This window comes from Arachis ipaensis, chromosome B6 (genome assembly GCF_059453495.1).
Source record: "Arachis ipaensis isolate K30076 ecotype BB chromosome B6, ASM5945349v1, whole genome shotgun sequence".
Classification (NCBI taxonomy): Eukaryota; Viridiplantae; Streptophyta; class Magnoliopsida; order Fabales; family Fabaceae; genus Arachis; species Arachis ipaensis.
In genome coordinates, this window is record NC_142441.1 from 138,276,122 (window position 1) to 138,291,878 (window position 15,757).

General features: G+C 33.0%; 2 pseudogenes across 18 annotated transcripts in view; one reads left to right on the forward strand and one right to left on the reverse strand.

Annotated features, from left to right (window-relative positions):
• The first annotated feature begins 2,106 nt into the window (after nt 1-2,106).
• LOC107605096 (soyasapogenol B glucuronide galactosyltransferase pseudogene) overlaps nt 2,107-15,757 on the forward strand; it is a 60,586-nt pseudogene continuing 46,935 nt past the window's right edge. For all 18 annotated transcript variants that reach the window (XR_015885842.1, XR_015885845.1, XR_015885846.1 and 15 more), the window contains exons 1-3: nt 2,107-2,354; nt 2,750-2,826; nt 5,055-5,135. The product of XR_015885842.1 is annotated as a soyasapogenol B glucuronide galactosyltransferase pseudogene, transcript variant X1 (transcript). The remainder of the gene's footprint in view (nt 2,355-2,749; nt 2,827-5,054; nt 5,136-15,757) is intronic.
• Nucleotides 11,500-12,858, reverse strand: LOC148562893 (uncharacterized; annotated as a pseudogene).

Consider the following 15,757-nt stretch of genomic DNA (forward strand, 5'->3'; position numbering starts at 1 on the left):
AAAAAAGCTGATTAAAAGTAGCTTTGGGGTAACAGATTTTAATGGAAGGACTTCTTCTGTTAGAGGTGTGGTTTTGCTGTCAATTGAGGTTGGTTCTGTCAATAGGCCAACTCTATTTGTTGTTGTTCCTTCTAAAGCTGGTTTTAACTTGCTTTTGGGACGTGATTGGATTCATGGAATGGGTGCTATTCCATCCACTCTATATCAAAAGTTGATTTTCTGGAACGAAGATGGAGAAGTGGAAGAAGTTCCTGCTAATAATAGTACATGTTATGATGAGATGCATGTGGAGTTCAGGATGTGTAATCTTGGAGTCAAGCCACTGACAGTTGACACCAAGGCATTTAATCCTGAAAGTATTGAGATGTGTAAAATAGATATGAATGGTTTTATTTAAAAAAATGCATCAAGTTTAAGATCTTGGACAAAAATAATCTCTCATTGACATTTGGGTATGTACTTCATAAATACAAAAGCCTAATTGACTTAGAAATTCTGTTGAGTCTCTTAGCGCTTGGAGTCAAAACTATTAGAATGTTAGTGTGGAGATTTTATAGGATTAGAAATTTTATCAAATTTAATTGACACCTGGAGTTTAACATATGAAAGAAACGACTTCACGAAGTTAAGATTTTGTTACTTCTGAAGTTAGGAAAATTATGTCAATTTAAAACAATGAAAGCGTGTGTCAAAAAAAACTCTTAATTGAAATATTAAAGGTCAAAACAAAGGTCAATTGATACACATTTAATGTGCCAAAATTAGAACAGATATTATTTGACACACTTAAAATTTTCATACAAAAGAATAGACCCCATTGACAGTTCAACTATTAATGTAAAAAATTTTATAGACTTAGAAATTCTGTTAAGTCTATTACTAGTAGGCATTTAATCTGTCAAGCGGATGTGTCTAAAATGTCAATTGACTCTCAATATCAAAAATAAAAAAAATGTCAATAAACAACTAAGTTTTCTCACTTTCAATCATTGCATATCCTCAAGTGAGAAATCTTGGGGGCATCTTGTTAGACAAAATATAATTTTTATAAGAAAATTATAAAAAGAAATAATTAGTTATTTGGTAATGTTCCTATATATAATATTTATATCTATTTTAAATTAAATTAGATCATTTGATAGTTGGTTATTTATTTAAATTTTGAAATTAACATCAAGCAAGAAGTGCAGGAACAGTTACAAGAAATTCAAATTTTCTGCAAGTGGTGTACAAATGGTAACTGTTAGTTGATATTAGACTAGTCTATAAATAGAGCTTTAGGAAAACATTGTAATCAGTTCAATTCTTCTTGGAAAACGCTTAGAAACCCAAAAAACGCTCTCAGCCTCTTGGCATCACAGAGTAAAATTGGGAATCTTAAGTAATTCCTCTGAACTCAATCACTTGTACTTTGCTTTTTTCCAGTTTTTATTAATAAAATTTCTACGTTCATATTTTTTCCTTCATCTTCTTTTTAATTTTCTATTTGTTTTAATTTCTGCATTTTACTTTACCTCCGGCACCTTGCATGTTTTCTTTTCATCTTTAATTTTACTTTGGAAACTACAATTGAGACCTTGAGACACCCACAAAAAGAGTCGTTTCCGCTCCTTAGATTAAGATTGCGAAACAAAACTCGAAAATTGTTGATTTATTGTTGTTAACAATGGAATAAAAATTTGAGTAAAACAAACATATAGTTAATAAAAAATATAGTTATCTCTAGTAATATAGTAATACGTAATTAGATACATAAATAAAACTATAAAAAATTCTTAGGAGTTAGGACAATAATTTTTAGTATTTTTGGTCATCATTTGATCAGTACAAATAATAAATTATTTTTAATAAATAAATTTGATTAATTTATGTATGTAAATTTTTAAAAAATATAAATATAAATTATATTAATTTATATAAATTTTGATAAATATAAACTTAAATTATATATTTTTTTATACAAATTTTTTATAAATATAAATACAAATTATTACCTTATTAAATATTAATAAAAATGATAATGACATAATGTTTACTGCCATGTAACATTACTCTATAACTATTTTAGAGTGCATCAAAATTAAAGTAAAAAAGTAACGAATTCTATCATCCTCTTGGTGCTGTGCATCCACCAACAGCTGCTCTTGTTCTGGATTGTTTAAACTACCAACACACACCCCATTCTTTATTTACCCGAATCCCGAATCCCTAATCTTCTCCCAAAGTCTTTCGCTCTGTCTTACACACACTCCCTCCCTCTACCCATTCGAACCTCTCTCTCATCTCTTCCCTGCGGCTTCTGCTCTCCTGTCCCTCTCTCCGCTACGGCTGTGCTCTCTTCTCACCCAGTCTCGGTAGCTGTGATCTTCATTTCTGATTAATTGATTATTGAATATTCATGACTTGATCTATTAACAATATGGACTAGTTCGATTTTCTATATTTCTTTGTTCATCGTTCTATTTTATTAGATTGGTTCTGGTTTTGCCTATTTTTCAGATGAAAAGATTAAATAAGTAAATTCAACTGTACTTCTTTAATCTTTGTGCTCTGTTCCGCCCAAATACAACTTTAATTTGCTTGTTGGTTAGTATAACGAAATAATAATTAACCTAATTCATAGGCTTGGTTAATTATATTAGATATATATGTCACTGCCAATGATCACCATCGCTGTCTTAATATGTAGTATTTTCTCTTGGAATTTCATGTGATGAATAATGCTGGTTGGCATCATTTTCTGGTGCAGGGATAAGCATAGTTGGGCTTTCAACTGCAGAGATGACTAGCTGTCTCACTGAGTAGTTCACTAATCACTCCCCATAGGTAACAACAATACTATCTTTGGAAAACTTTTGCTTTGGTGTTACGGGTCTAGCAATATTTCTTAGGAATATTTAGTTACTTGATATTTGGAATTAGAAGACCTTAGCAATAATCTCTTATCAGCAAATGCTACTGCTCACTCTCTTCTCTTCTACCGAAAATGTTTCTCGTTTTTACAGATTATATATACTTTGATGCTTTAATAGGGTTAATTAATTAATTAGTATACTAGAGTAAATTTCAGTCATTAATTTGGGTACTATTTATTTTATGCTATTATTGTTTCTTTTTTTTTTTTCTTCCCCTTTCCTTTTACCCGTTGAGATTGGAGCTTTGGCTAATTTAATTTAAAGTGAGAAGCCCTTAATTGGCATTACTGTTAGGCAATAGTAATATTCTTGTATGTTTGATCCGTTTGTAAGTACTAAGTACCAAGGACATGTGATGACATTTACGAATTTATGAAACCTCAAACCAATTCCACTCCACTCCCTCATTGCTCTTCACTCATTCAGTTTCTTTTTTACCCGTCCTGGTGCACACGCTGATATGCATTTTGCACTTTCTCTGCCTCACTTGAAGGTAAAAAAATAAAAAGGAAGAGAAAGTTTTGTAGCCAACAGGTTGTTCTGCTACAGAGATATAGGTTAAGGAAGAAAGAATCACAACTTTTCCACAATCTAAGAGTGCAGACAAAGACTATATAGTTTTGGTTTCAGTATTGCTTCTTGCATTAGTTGTTTCTTTCTATAACCTTTTTCTTTTTTGTTGGTATTCTAGGATCTCCAAATCTAGCCAACACTTGTTCACATTCTCCTCTTAAGTACAGCATTTCTTGTATCAAAAATCACACTTGGATTGTTTCTTCACAAATATCATTATTATTATTATTCTCTTTAAGTTTGAATACTTTTTTCTTTAACTCTCTCAGCTACTTATCCTTAGTTTTGTCCTTCTATACTATCCTTTACAGTTTAGAAAAAAGTGTCCAACAGAGATTTCATTTTCTATACCATGCTGTTAATTAAGTGCAAGTAGATTTGGCATGCATGAAAGAATTTTTGGCTCCTATGCTCAGAGTTCATCATCATCAATAAGGTGGTGATGCTGGTTTTGTAGTATTGAATTTTGGTCAATTAGTCTTTGGTCATAAGACTCATAATAAAGTGTTATGTGTTGCTTAAGGTGGGAATGGGGATTTATGATCTCTATATTTCTCTCAAACAGGGCTTAAAGGGATAGGAAGAGAAGAATAGTTCTGATTTTTGTTCAGTTGGTGTATAATTTTGTGTTGAATTACATTTTGTATATCTTGCAATTTGGTGAAGAATAACTCATGTCATAAAGATTGAAGATTAAGCAATTCCTTTTTTTTTGAAAAAAATTCTTTTACAAAACATGCAGCTTTGCTCTAGATTTTAGTTGAGTTGGTTATTTGTTCTTGTTTGTTAGTTAATGGGATTTGAGGTTTTTTAAGGGGAATAAGTATAATGCGAAGAAGGATTTGGAAGCATAATATGGTGGGGACAAGTAAGGTGAAATATGATGGTGACTGAGGGATCAAGATTCTGTATGAGAAAAGTTTTATGGTGTATGACATTTTAGTGATGGGGATGCTTGGAAACAAAGCAACAAACATAAGGTATACTTAAGAGAATAATAATAATAAAGAAAGAAAGAAAGAAAGAAGGAAAGAAAGAGAGACAGTAGTTTGGGATTTGTTTTTGTTCTGGCTACTTCCAATGAATTCGTGCTCATGATTCGTCAAAAATGTAATGGCCTGTTTGTTATTTTAATAATGTGGCTTCTACAATTTTTGTTAGTTGCTTTTACGTTATTCTATGAATTTATTTTTTATGCGTTGTCAATATAAGGCAGTTTTACACGTGCATCCAATTACGTAATGTCATTTTAGCAAAAATAACTACTTTTTACATTGACCACATGAGTGGTCATCTAAAAAAACGGATGAGTTTGGACGACTGTATAAAATATTTTACACTATCAGTCCATCAAAATTAAACTCTATTCTATAGTCAATAATAGATGTAATAAAATAAAGCTATATACATTTTAATTTCAGGGTTAAAGTGAATGGGAATTATTATTCGTTTTTGTAGTCAAGTTACTTCCATAAACATATTCTTCTTAAGGGAATTTCTATATGATATAATCGATACATCTATCTATATACATGCTAACCGAATTCAATGATGCATGCATGACAGAAAATGAATCAGCTTTTGATCTTCTATATTATATAACATTCAAGCTTTGCAACTGTGTGAAAGAGTGTTCAACAAGTGAAGGTACTTTATTTTTATTTCCTTTTGCAAAAAGATGGCATAATTATTTGCAATAATTGTTTCAGTTGATGTTTTGTTGTAGTTCTTGTAATGTGATTTGTTTGTTCATTTAATTAAGATACATTATTACTAATAGACGGGTTATGAATATGCGTCAGTGTCGCAGTTGGATGTACGATAGACTTAAACCAGGTCGAAAGGGTTTAACCAGTGAATTTACAAAAGGGGTGGAAGGATTTATTTCCTTTGCTGAGAGATCAGCAGATTTTTCAAATGGACATATTAGATGTCCTTGTTCTAGGTGTAAAAACAAGGTCTATATGCACCCTGAACAGTGACGGATTCAGAAAATTTTAGAAGTGGGGGCAAAATAATATAATAAAATAATAAAAAATATATATTAATATTAATATATTTAGATATTTAAATTTTAGAGTATACTAGTTAATCAAATTTCTAATAAATAAATATAATTAATATATCTAAAAGTATAGTAATTTAATTTAAAAATATTTTTTTATTTTAATATTTCGGTAATATTACATGAGTAATACATTTATTATTAATACTTGCGCTTAGTCAAGCATCTAATATCCGTCAAATTACATTTATATTGATTATTTTTTATATGATACAAAAAAGAAATTATAACTCAATAGCTAAAAAATCTATAACTCGAATGAACTAATTTAGAATTTTGACTTTTTTTTTTAATTTTGATGTCTGAATTTTTTCTAAAATAATTATGCGAGAGAGACAAAAAAAATTGTGAAAAAAAAAATTCAAATTAAACAATTACAATTATCTTTATATGTAGATATAGATAGAATAATATTTTTTTCTATTAAACAAATATCAAATAATTTTTTGATATTTAATTGCAAAGTTGATATTTTATAATATTATAATAAATTTTTTTTAACGAAAACAATATTATATGTATGTATAAACAAAATTAAATTAAATAAAACAATAAAAAGTAAATAAATTATATATATTATAAAAAAATATTAAATACTAATAATCTCGTTTATATTTAAAAAGTTAAGCTTAACTTTAGGCAATTTAATCATTAGATTATTATTAGTTATTATTAATATTTGTTTTGAATTTATATAATACAATAATTTTTATTGTTGTATTAATATCTAATAATATAAATATTTCTTACACATAATTTTTTTTGAAATGTGGGGACAAATAAATTATTGTAACGAGGGCAATTCTCTACACATATATATACTTATTATTAATCTTTTGAAAATTCAACGGAGGCAATTGCTCCCACACCTCTACACATAAATGATGTAAGAGTCCATCTTTATGTGCTGAGGTGTGGAGGCAATTGTCCCATTGAATTTTCAAAAGATTAATAATAAGTATATATATGTGTAGAGAATTGTCCTCGTTACAATAATTTATTTGTCTCCACACTTCAAAAAGAATTCTGTCTAAGAAATATTTATATTACTAGATATTAATACAACAATAAAAATTATTGTATTATATAAATTCAAAACAAATATTAATAATAACTAATAATAATCTAATGATTTAATTGCCTAAAGTTAAGCTTAACTTTTTAAATATAAACGAGATTATTAGTATTTAATATTTTTTTATAATATATATAATTTATTTACTTTTTATTGTTTTGTTTAATTTAATTTTGTTTATACATACATATAATATTGTTTTCGTTAAAAAAAAAAATTATTATAATATTATAAAATATCAACTTTGCAATTAAATATCAAAAAATTATGATATTTGTTTAATAGAAAAGAATATATTATTTTATCTATATCTACATATAAAGATAATTGTGATTGTTTAATTTGATTTTTTTTTTCACAATTTTTTTTGTCTCTCTCGCATAATTATTTTAGAAAAAATTCAGACATCAAGATAAAAAAAAGTCAAAATTCTAAATTAGTTCATTCGAGTTATAGATTTTTTAGCTATTGAGTTATAATTTTTTAGCTATTGAGTTATAATTTGACGGATATTAGATGCTTGACTAAGCGCAAGTATTAATAATAAATGTATTACTCATGGAATATTATTGAAATATTAAAATAAAAAAATATTTTTAAATTAAATTACTATACTTTTAGATGTATTAATTATATTTATTTATTAGAAATTTGATTAACTAATATACTCTAAGATTTAAATATCTAAATATATTAATATTAATATATATTTTTTATTATTTTATTATATTATTTTGCCACCACTTTTAAAATTTTCTGGATTCGTCACTGGGTATTGGACAAGTCACGTAGAAAATAACTCAACTTTATGTGAAACCCCTAGCATGGAAGTAAGGAGTAGTGCACACCTCAATAGGATGGAAGACCTAGTTTATGAAGTATCTACTGGATTCAAGTATGAAGGACATCGTGATTCCGAGGACGAGGAGTCTCCAAATATTGATGCTAAAATATGACTTGTTGCGTGCATCAAAAAAGGCTTTATGACCGGAATGTGTTACAAGGATTTATACCGGTTTAGAATTTTAGCAAAATAATTTCGTTGTGAGCATAGTCTAAACCGATAGTCGATCCTCAAATCAAAGTTTAAAAGTGTTTTGGTTGTCACAAGTCCAACCCAATATAAAAGTAACCAAAATATTTAAATCTCGGGTTGTCTTCTCAAGGAGTTGCAGTGAGGTATGCGTATTATTGGTTATGGTATCAAAAAGGGGTGGGGTGGTAAAAGTGCAAGAAATTAAATGGCAACAATGGTAAAGTATACAACTAAAGAACACAATTACTAAAGAGAGACATTCATGGCAAGGATTGAGAATTAAGGCTTTCTATCCTAGTCACTAATCATAATAATAATTATCAAGAGCTTATCTTACTTAGTCATCTCTTAACAATGGAAGAAGGTACAAAATTATCTTCACATGAGAGAAAGTCAAATAAGACTAGTTAATCTCAATCCAAAAGTTCTAATCAACCTACTAATTGAATTAGCAAGAGATTAGAGTCAACGGAAACAATATTAACTAACAATTCTAGATCACTAATATAAATTGGGTATTAATAACTTAAGATTGCCTAATTTCTCTCCTTTCAAGCCAAGAATGCTCAAAAAACTACTCTAACATCCAACCAACCATTTTGTAAAACACTTGGAAGGCATAAAAGGGAAGCATTATAAATTGTAAGAATTAATAAAATCTACTACTACCCAATACAAGAAATCAACAACAACAACTAAAGGAAGCAAAATTAACATGAAATACCTCAAATTGCATTAAAGGAAATTTAAATTGACAAGAGTGTTCACAAAAAAAAAAAAGTAACCAAAATAAGAAATTAACGAGAAAATAGGAGAATCAAGACACTACTACAAGGAATTGTAAAGAAAACAAGATGAAGACAAGAAATTAACCTAATTCTAACCTAATTCTAGCGAGAAGAGGGAGTTTCTCTCTCTAGAAAACTAACTAAAGGCTCATCATAACTAATCTAACTGCTCCCCCCTTGTCCAATCTTTAATTCTGCATAAAATAGTCTCTGGAATCAGTTGGATTTGGGCTTGGGAAGCTCAGAAATCGCCCCCAACGTTTTCAGTTTAATGAGGTCACGGGCGAGCTGCGATGCGTACGCATGGGCCACGCGTACGCGTCGCTTGGCATTTTACTTTCCACGCGTACGCGTCATGTCACGCGTACGTGTCGCCTTGCGACTTCATCTCCACGCGTGCGCGTCATGCCATTTTGCATGCTTTTCTCTTCACTCCTTTGATCCATTCCTAACCCATTTCAACCTGAATTTACTAACAAGCACATCAATGCATCTAGTGGAATCAAAGGTGAATTAAAAACTAGCAAATTAAAGGTCTAAAAAGCATGTTTTTAGACTTAAACACAAATTAAGGGAGAATTACAAAACCATGCTATTTCATTGAATAAATGTGAGAAAATGTGATAAAATCCCCCAAATTAAGCGTAAGATAAACCATAAAATTGGAGTTTATCAAATCTCTACACACTTAAACTAAGCATGTCCTCATGCTAAACCAAGAAAGAGACAAAGTGTGTCAACATTTATTCAATGCAAACTAACTAAATGCAAGCTACCTACATGCACCTAGTTATTCTAATTACTATCTATCTATATATATAAGCATATATGTGGTCAAAGTGGATCAATTCTTCAAGAAATCATGTATATCAAAGGCTAAATCAATCATAGCAAAATCTAATTCACAATTGACTTGAGCTATCTAAAAGAGTTTACAAACTTGCAAGATAAGTAATGATCAAAGATGGAAATATGGAATTGAACAATTGAACCCTTACCAGAAGTGTATATGCACTCTAGTTGCTCAAGTGTTTAGGGTTAATCCGCCCAAATCTCCTCTAATAATGCTTTTTAGAGTTTGTTCTTCATCTAATCAATCAACAAATATTAAGTATACATATGCAAGTATCATGAGGATTTTTTAAGGTTGTAATGAGGTCAAGGTAAGGGTGAGGATATATGTATGACCAAGTGAGCTATCAATTGAATCTTTGACTAACCTAAGTTCTCACCTAACACACACATACTATACAATTCTAGAATTACACTTAGCTACCCAAGATCTCACTTTCACATACATACATATATTCATGTATTAATTCCAATTTCAACACATATGCATTGGTCTTTTTATTGAACTTCACATTGGGGTAATTTTGTCCCCTTTCTATTATCTCTTTTTCTTTTCTTTTTCCATATTAGAGTAAAGTATTGTTTTTGTCCCTAATGTTTGGGGTAAGTCCTATTTGTGTTTCTAACGTTTAAATCGTTTTATTTGTATCCTTAACGTTTATAAAAGTGATTCAATGTTATCCTACTATCAATTATACTAATAAATCCGATTATATTTTTCAATTATTCTCACTTGGATGTATTCATTCAAAATTAGGTTCACTTGGATGTGGTCGATTTTAATATTATACCCACTATTTGTGTTTAGATTCAATTATGTCCCTAGAAAAGTGAATTATGTAAATGTTGTAGGAATTAGTTTCAACATTTGATGAGCTATTTTTTGGAGTAGATCATCGATTCTATCCCAGACATTTGTATTCTAACTTCAAGAAGAGATTTTTAAAACTCAAATTAAAGCGTTCATGATGTGTAATTGACGGCAGGATAACATTGAATCACTTTTACAAACATTAGGGATACAAATAGGATGATTTAAACGTTAGGGATACATAGAATTTACCCAAAACGTTTGGGACAAAAACGATACTTTACTCTTCCATATTATTTATTTTTTTGTCTCTCTCTCTTTTTTTTATATATGTATGAAAGCATAATACATACAAAGGACATCAATGCATATGGTTTCTATACTTTCTCATGAGTATACACCCAAATTCTCAATATTTCTCAATAAAAACAAAACACATTATCATCAACCAAAGTTTCCACATTCTCCCGCACTTTATTAACACACACACACTTACTATCTTAAGCTAACTAAAGATTCAAATAGGACAATTAATTGTTTTTCGCTTAAGGCTAATGATGTGGTAATCATAAAGAACAAAAGGGGATTAAAAAGGTTCAAGGTGGCAAACAAATGTAAATGAAATGGTAGGCTATTTGGGATAAGTGAGCTATAATCAAATGATGGCTTCAATCACATAATTGCATGGGTATACACTAAATAATAGACATATAGAATGGAACAACCGCAGATTGCAATCATAGAGAAGAAACACACAAGAATCAAAATCATGGTTAATTGATGTAACCATATAATTAGGCTAAAAAACTCATAGGTTGTGTGTTCTTAACTCAAAAAATCATATTCCAAAATATATATATATATCATGCAAGTTTCAAAAATTTTTACTCAAATCAATTTGAATCTCAATGTCCTTTCTAAGAAAATTCCATGAAAATTTCATCAAATTGACCAACATTTATCATTATATATATATATACTAAATGAAATGTGATTATGAAAATTTAATTCTTTTTAGTTCACTTCCTATTTTCAATCAAACCAAATCTCATGCAAAAAAAAGGGTAAACTAAGCTCAGCAATCTACATTTTTTCAAATTACAACTAATAAACCAAAATAACTATATATATGTACTATTAACTAAAAGTGCAACTCAAACTAAAAGTCTAAAAATATATATACAAACTAAAGATGCCAAATGCAACAAACTTAGAGGTGTCCAAATTAACTAATATATACAATAATCTAAAGTGCAACAAATGAAAGTGCAAGTACTAAAATAAGACAAAATAAGGGGAAAATGTCTGAAATGGTCACCCAAAATAGAAATTCTATCGACGACGGCGACCTCCCCACACTTAGAAGAAAGCATCGTCCTCGATGCTACGACTGAGACTGGGCGAGAGGATCAACGTCTGCAGCTAGCTCTGGCTGTGGCTCCGGTTGTGGCTGTGGCTCTATGGGAGCCTGAATCGGTGTAGGTGCCTCTGCCTGCTGAGCCTCCTCCTGATCCTCCTCCTCCGCCTCAGACTGGTCGAAAGGAGAGTTGGAGTCAGAGGGCATTACGGCGCCCAGTGATGCCAGCATCCGACTCAACCGCTCATAGCGTCGCTTGTGGCGACGATCACTCCGATCCATGCGCTCAATGAGGTGCTGTACGAGTCGGTAAGTCGGCTAGGGTGTTGATGGTGATGGTGACGGCCCGGTAGATGTAGATGGTGCTGTAGGGGGTCCGGCTGCAGCTGAAGAAGAGGACGGCCCAGATGCCGCTGCTGTGGGGGCTCGAGCTCTACGCGGTGCTGGCCTGTCACTCACCCAAGTCTCACACGGAATGGTCTTCTCCTTTTCGTGGACTGCGGGTGGCGACTCATCATCTGGCAGCCATGGCACTCCAGCCCGGAGAGCCAGCTCCGTGACCAAACTAGGAAAAAGGGAGTGTGCCTTTGACATGGGCGCGCCACATAAACTTTCTGATGAATCGGGGAAGGTACATCTCCTTCCCTTCGAAGACGCACCCAATTAGCACTAACATGTCCACCGGGATCTCAGTGAAGTGAGTGCTAGGCATGACGTAATGGGCAAGAATCTGCTACCACACCTTAGCCTTCTTCCTCAAATACTCAAATCTCATCCCCCTGGTCTTCAGTTTGTTCGCATCCATCTCCCAAGGGGAGTCCTGCTGGGCAACTACACTCCTAAGTGCATCATATTCAAAGGTGAGGCAATGCATCTCCACCTCAGCCTGCTGAAAAGCGTCTCTGTCACTGATCTGGGGCTGACAGTGGAGGATCTCCTCAATGTCTGCCTCTGTAACCAAGATCTGTCCGCCTCTAAGGTAAACCGAGTCAAGGGTCGGCCTGAAGAAGTTGTAGTAAAACTCGCGAACCCAAGACTCGTTCACTCGTGCTAGCTCTCTGTCCAAGAAAGACCAGCCCCGATCCCTAATTTGAGGCTCAGTAGACCGCCTCAGATCGGATGGGATATCTAGTTTTTTCTCCAAGTTAAGATTCATCGCTGAAAAAGCGAAAACCGGAGTTCACAGTATAGATTAGGAAACTTCTCCGAGTCGGTAAGAGGCAGGAGCTGATCTGCCTTATCCTTGTCAGAGAGATGTATCACAGAATAACCGGCGGTCGCTGATTCAGAAGACAACTGAGATTTCTTCTTTTTTCTGGCGGTAGCCTTTGCCTTTTCCTTGCCTCTGTCAGACATCATGAAAGCAGAAATCACAGGATACAGCATATTAAACAGAACAGAGGAGTGGAAAGCAAGGATATAAGTAACAGACAGAAATAGGTAACAGAGGGAAATTAAAACACATTCATGAAGTGAGTTAAAGAGATGAAATCTTGGAATGCAAGAAAAATAGAATTCAGACGTCAATCAGAACACAAACCAAGAATTCATGCAATGACAGTAAAGAATGCTTGTTTGTTAAGCAACAACAATTATCATGCCAGAAGAAAACAAAAGAGTTAGTTGAAAAACTAAAAGAAGAGTCAAACAGTCAATCAAGTCAAAAGTTAGAAAACTGGTTAGAAATCAGTGGCATGACAATCATTGAACTTAACCAAGAGAAATTCAAAAAGTATAGGAAACAAGCACACTCACATTCATGAGGATGATGCAAGTCATTGATGATGAAATATGAAATGCACAAAAGCACCAAAGAGGAATGCAAGTCATCATCAATGTTTTTGGTCACTAAATTTGTAAAGATTGGTGTTGAAAGAATTGAGAAAAGCACTTGGTGTAACCAAAAGAAGGTTGAAAGAAGTTTCAAATTAAAAGGTTTACACCAGTGGAAAGCACCAATCATTACAAACGCAAGAACCTCAATCATAAGGAGACAAATTTAAATCAAATGGTAAATTATGGCAGTGGCTTCATTGGTAAAATAAGGTGAAAATTAAACTTGAACCAAGAAGCTGTAAAGATTTTGACTTAAACCTAAAATACTGAAAACACAAAGAAGGTTCGTATCGACATAGTTAATCAAGGTTCTATTTGACACAGAAATTCGTCAAATAGTTTCTTGATTTTGTCAATCACCAATGCATCTAAAAAGGGAACCAAAATAAATTTGGAAATGCTGACCAATCAACTTATGAATTGAGTTTATTATAAGCCAAAGAGAGTTCCAAATCAAAGAGTGCCAAGTTCAATTCATAAGTTGTAAGATAAACAATAGGGCAATTTTCAAAAATTTTGGTAGCATTCCAGCAGTAAATTGAATGTTCCCGGATAACAAACAGCAACCAAAACAACTCATATGAATCCAATATATGTCAACAATATGAAAAACAAGAAAATCATATGAATCAGGCATCATTAAGCAAAATAAAACAACTTAAATCAGCATAGTAGCAATCACACAGCATACCAACAACAGCATCAAATAGCAGCATGTAAAAGCATGGAATAGCAACATCATCACCACTTAACAAATGAAATTCAGCCATTCCAGACAGCATCAATAGCAAAAATCAGACATAAATCCACTAATCAGAATCCTAAAACTACCTAACCACATGCAATTCTAACTAACCTTATCAAATAGAAATAAGCAACACTAACTAAATTACTTAAACAGAATAATAAAATAAGAAGAGAAATGCAGAAGGGGAGACATGGGAACCTGGGAGAAGCAGAAGCAGAATTGGCAGAGAGGGAAATAAGGACAGTGCCGACCCAGAGACGACGGCTACTGGTACAGGAACGACGCTGCCACGATGGTTTGGTGGTGGCAGAGCTGAGGCGCTAAATAGAGAGAACAGGAGAGATGGTGTAGAGCAGGGCACCAGATTCCCGTTCTGGTATAGAGGCAGCAGAGAGAAGTGAAATGAAGAAAGAGAAGAGGTTGTGGTGATGATTGGTGGTTCGCCGGCAGCAATGGGTGGCTGCGGCGGTTGCTGGTGGGAGCAGAGAAGATGAACGGCTGAGAAAGGGGAAAAAGGAGAGAAGAAAGAAAGAAAGAAAGAAGAAACGGGGTGGTTGTCGGCGGCGGTTAGGTCGTTGGAGTGATGAGGCGGTGGCGAGACAGAAGCTTGCTAGTGGTGGTTATGGTGTTTGGAGGGAGAAGAAGAGAAAGAGACGTTGAGGGTGAATGAAAGGGAGACGCGAATGGCTAGGGCTCACGCGTCTGGGGTATCAGTGATATCAAATCCACGCGTACGCGTCAGCAGCGCGTGGGTGGAGAGAAAGGGAATCGACGCGTAGGCGTCACTCACGCTTGAGCGTGGGTGGGTCAAAAGAAGCATCGACGCGTATGCGTCGTCGACGCTTACGCGTGAAGGGAAAGAATGCACGGTGACGCGTATGCGTGGGGTGAGATTGTGCTAAACGCACAATTCCAGGGCCACTTTCGCACGAGTCTCTGGAAAATGTATGGGGTTGCATCGATGCGTACGCGTGACTGCCCATACTTTTTTTTAACACCAAAACAGAGCTTAAAATTTCTCCTAACACTATCTACAACTCCAAACTAACCAAAATACAAATTAACAAAATTTTTTAGTTTTTTTGAGGACTTTTCACAAAATTTGAGAAAACTTGCAATTCAAGCAAAAACTCAAATTCAAAGTATGATATTTATTCAAAATATAAAACCAACAAACAACCTAGCATCCTAAACAAAACATATAAAAGAATAAAAGGAAGGACTACCTAACAAAAAAACAAATTTTCTTTTTTTTTGGAATATGAAAACAAATATAACAACTAAAATTCAAGTATAACAACAAATCTTTTGGTTTTGGAAAAATTTTCAAATACAAAACAAATACAACTTACACTTCAATCAAAACGCAATTCAACAACAACTATTCTAATCTAAACATAAATCTAACAAGCAACTCATCAATCGACGCAATGTGAAGAGTATAGAAATTAAGGAAAACTACCTACAATGGTAACTCAATTCATTCATTGATTATATCTACAAGAGAATGGAAGGAAGTTACCATGGTGGGGTGTCTCCCACCTAGCACGTTTATTTAAAGTCCTTAAGTTGGACCTTTGGGAGGTTCCTTGTTAAGGTGGCTTGTGCTTGAATTCTTCTTGAAACTCCCACCAATGCTTCGTTCTCCATTGTGCCCCAAGGTCTCCAATGAGTTGCACCAAGTCTTGATGGAGTCCTTCA